The following is a 5,172-nucleotide window of genomic DNA, read 5'->3' on the forward strand; positions in this document are numbered from 1 at the left end:
TATTAAATCATTAGTGTTTGATAAGAATGAAGTTTTATCATTTATTGGCTTATAACAACAAAGGGAGCAAACCATAATGACTTATCAACTGGGATCATAATATATGCCGCAGCATCTTCATATTATTCAAATGATCAAATATTAGGCATAACCAATAAATATTGGTTTATAAAACTTCATGCCCAATTTAACAAGAATAGAAAAATAACTTGTGAATAGGGTAGTTTAATCATTTCCATAGTCTTTTGGATTACTTTCTTGATTTATTGTAGTAATGGAATTACATAGAATCATTGCACTAATAAGTAAAACATTGAATCAAAGGAGATAATATAACTACACAACAATAGGAAAAACACTAAAAAAGAAACTAAGGCTCGAAGAGGGAGCTCTCGGTCTAAGGGTAGCAAAAATATTAAAATTTACTTGAGTTGTTCTAATATCACGTTCATGATTCCAAGGTCTTATGTTCATATAAAAAATGAGTTATGTTCTTTAAATGCATGAAAATATGACATATTCATTGAATGATTCATAAATAACGAATCAGAAAGTGAAGTGACTTAAGTTTCCAAAAGTGGGATGTTGTTATAGGAAGGGCTTATTTGATCACACATAGTCCTTATGAGTTTATGTGCATACCAGCTCAAGGATGTGGCTCAGGTATGGTATAAGATGTGGGTATGTGGTCGATTACAAGGAGAAGTCCCAATCATATGGGATATTATTAAGACAGCATTCCTTGGAGAGGTTCTTTCACAGAGAGCAGAGAGAGGCTAAGGTTCAGGATATCATCAACCTACGTCAGGGAGCCCTGTCTGTCAAGGAATACTCCTTGAAGTTAGTAAAACGTTCAAAATATGCCTCTTCCCTGGTATCCAGTAGTAGGGATGAGATGAGCAGGTTTGTGACATGTGTATCGTAGGATCTAAAAGTTGTAAAGTATAATAATTCTAGCGAAGCACCGATAGACTATTAATGAGCTTGTGCAAGAACATGTAAGCCTCATGAAATGAGACCACCACTAATGTGGATAAGGTTCACTAAATTCTCCTAGTCTTCCAAGTATGTCACCAGCATAGGTTACTAGCTAGAGGATTCACCTAAGAAATCTAGGAGATATTCAGTTTCAGTTTGCCGGATAAACCACCTCTTTTCAGTGTGGGGAACACATTGGATTTCATGTTAGCTCACATGATCTATCTTGCTTAAATGTTAAAGATTTCTTTATTAAAGAGAGAAAGAAAAAGCTAGGAAGATGAGGGGTGTTCAGGTAGGATGACCAAAGGGTGAGGATAGACTAAGTAATTATGTAAGTCATTCTTAGTCATTGCACACAAAGATCCCAATGGGTGTCTTAAATGAATATCGTAAGTCAATCTAGCATACTCAAAGTGAACATGAAATTAAATGTAAGTTCAAAGTGAACTAAGTAACCAAAAGCATAAGTTTTATAAATCATCTGTGCTTGATAAGAATGAAGTTTTAACAATTATTAGCTAATGACAACAAAGGGAACAAAACATAATTACTCACCCATTGGGATCTTAATATATGCCCCATCATCTTCATATTATGGAAATGATCAAATAATGGGTATAACCAATAAATATTGATTTGTAAATACTTCATGCCCAATTAAACAAGAATGGAAACAAAATTGTGAATACGGTAGTCAAATAATTCCCATAGTCTTTTGGATTACTTTCTTGATTTATTGTAGTAAAGGAATTACATAGAATCATTGCACTAATAAGTTAAACAAAGTATCAAAGGATATCGTTGAACTACACAATAAATGACAAAAAGACTAAAAAATAAACTAAGGCTGCGAGAAGTAGCTCTCGTCCTAAGGGTATAAAAAATATTAAAGTTTAATTGAGTTGTTCTAAAATTATGTTCATGATTCCAAGGTCTTATGTTCATATAGAAAATGAGTTGTGTGTTTTAAATGCATGAAAATATTTCATATTCATAGCATGATTCATAAATAATGAATTAAGTAAGTGAAATGACTTCACTTTCAAAAAATGGAATGTTACTATAGGAAGAGCTTTCATTGATCATGCATAGTCCTTATGTGTTTATGTGCATACACCCATACATAGGGCAACTGTGTACTAACCCATATACAACTACTACTTTTATAGGTGCAGGTCTTTTAAGAATCTTTAACATCAGTTGAAGCTATTTGACTAGTACCTCTAGATTTTTTTGGTCCTCTTGAGTTCGAGGGTTCCTACACTTTATTTTCAAGATTTAGTAGATAAGACAAAGCTAGTGGATGTTTTCCGTAGCGTTTCTTCAAAAACATTTGTTCAAGCATTCGTATTAAGGCCGGTTTGACAAATATTAATGATATTATGAATTCAACATTTAAATTATTCAATATATTAATAGATGGTTTTTTATTTTGAGCTATTAGTATATCACTCTTATGAAACAATTACATGAAGTCTAAGTACACTTCAGTAAATTTAAAATGATTTAAATTTTTCGCTAAATTTAATTTATGATTGTGATGAAAGGTAAAAAGAGGCTTGTCTGCGACCTCTGAGAGGTTAAGGACGCCGGTCTCATCTAAGGTTTAGGACCCTTGTGTGACAAACTTGGTATAAGAGTATTAGGTTAAATTACCTAGGAACTAAGGCCCAAAACAACCACGTTTCATAGTTTCTAGCTTATAGTTGTGAAGTGCATCATAACCATGACTTAGAGTCTTAGTGACATTAATATTCATCCCTTCTTCTACTCTTTACCGTTATGTCTAGAGTTTTGACATCTTGTGTCATTCTAGAATCTAACTTCCTTTTAGTATGTGTGTGTAGAAAAATAAACACAAAATGAAACATAGCAGGAGCGTATGAGAAGCAGCTACTGGTATAAACCAAGCTCCTCCTCAAGCCCCAACTGTTGGAGTTCAAGTGCCATTCAACCTAGATGTGTTAACGGATAGAGAAGTGAGAACAACACTAGATGAGATGGCCCAAGCCATCACTTCTCAAGCACTAGCTATCACAGCCCAGGCCACTAGAGAGGGTGCTCCCATGGATAACCCACTTGCTAGAACCATGGTTAGTAGACTGAGAGATTTTTGTATGATGAATCCTCTAGTCTACTTTGGGTCCAAAATCAATGAGGATCCCTTGGAAAATGTGGATGACATCCACAAGATTCTCTATACTATGGGTGTTAATGAAGAGGAGAAGGCTGATTTTGTTGCATACTAGCTCAAGGATGTGGCTCAAATATGGGATAAGATTTGGGTAGATGACCTAGTACCAAGGGAAGTCCCCATCAGTAGGGAAATTGTAAAGACATCATTGTTGTAGAGTATATTTCCTAAGGAGCAGAGAGAGGCTAAGTTTTAGGAGTTCATTAACATATGTCAGGGAGGTATTTAAGTCAACGAATAATCTTTGAAGTTTGTTAAACTTTCAAAATATGCTTCTTCCCTAGTGTCGAGTTGCAGGGATAAAATGAGAAGGTTTGTGACTGGTCTATCGGCGGATATAGATGAGAAATGTCAGGAATCCATGTTGAATGATTACATGGACCTTGCTCGAATTATGGTACATGCAAAACAAGTGGAGGACAGTCGTCGAAGGAAGAGAGGCCAAGAAGGAAAGAAGCCTAGGCCCTCAGATCAGGATTTTTCTAGCACTTGTAGGAGTTCGTTTTGAGTCTAGAAAGGTCCTAGCTTAAGAGGGAGTTCGTATGCATGGAAGTGAGTACATGTGCAGTTCTAATGCCTTCTATGGGTGTGGCGAGTGTGGGCGTATGATCAGGGAGTGCCCATATGTGAAGAATCACGACAAGGAAGATACTCAGCCTCGGCCTAATCCTAGTACTGTAGTCGAACCTCCAAAATAGGAGGTGGTTCTATGCTTTGAAACGTAGAGAGGAGAAGGAGAAGTTAGCTAATGTGGTAACTTTGTACCTTGCATGTCTTTTCTTTTAATGTGTATGCATTGTTAGATCCAGGATCCACCTTGTTTTTTGTTACTCCTTTAGTAGCTAGTAAATGTAACTTGCTTCCTGATATCTTGCATGAACCATTTCTAGTTAGTACTCCAATATGAGACATCATTAAATCTGAAAGAGTTTATGGTGCCCAATAATTGTTCATGATTGATTTACCTATGCTGATCTAATAGAATTAACCATGCTTTACTTTCATATATTTTTTGGTATAGATTATCTCCATAAATGCTATGCTACCATAGACTATCCAAACAGGGAAGTAAGGTTTCAGTTTTTCAATGAGTTAGAGTTTGAATGGGAAAGGCATAGTTCCAATCCAACAGAGCAAATAGTTTCCCATCTTAAAGCCAATAAGATGTTATCTAAGGGGTATTTATACCACTTAGTTAGAGTCAATGAATTAGAACGTGAAGTTCCTTCCAATGGACTCTATGTCCATAGTAAATGAGTTTGAGATGTCTTTCTGGAGGATTTACCAAGAGTCCCTCTGGAATACAAAATTGACTTCGGTGTTGACTTAAATCCAACACTAAACCAATTTCCATTATTCCCTATACAATGGATCACACGAAACACAAAGAGTTGAAGTTGTAGTTAAAAGATCTACCTGAAAAAGGATTCATCCAGCCGAGCATATCCCAATGGCATACTCTAGTGTTGTTCATTAAGAAAAAGAATGGAACCCTTAGGATATGTATCGATTATCGGTAACTCAACAAAGTGACTATAAAGAACAAATATGCTCTTCCTAGAAGTGATGATCTATTTGATCAGCTCCCAGGTTAAAGATTCATTTCTAAATAGATCTCAGGTCAAGGTATCACCTGCTCAGAGTGACACAAGAGGACATTCCTATGACTGCCTTCCTAACTAGATATTGTCATTATGAGATTTTTGTCATTTCATTTTGTATCACTAACGCACCATCCGTTTATATGGACCTTATGAATAGGGTCGTCCATGCATACCTTGATTTTTTTGTCATAGTATTAATAGATGACATTCTTATATACTCTAAGAGTAGAGATGATCATGAATAACATTTGATAATCACATTGCAAGTACTCAGGGAACATCAACTGTATGCAAAATTCAGCAAATGTGAGTTTTGGCTGAGATCAGTGACCTTTTTTGGTCATGTTGTGTCCGACCAGGGTGTAGAGGTTAATCCGAAAAATCTTGAGTCAA

This window comes from Solanum lycopersicum, chromosome 10 (genome assembly GCF_036512215.1).
Source record: "Solanum lycopersicum chromosome 10, SLM_r2.1".
Classification (NCBI taxonomy): domain Eukaryota; kingdom Viridiplantae; phylum Streptophyta; class Magnoliopsida; order Solanales; family Solanaceae; genus Solanum; species Solanum lycopersicum.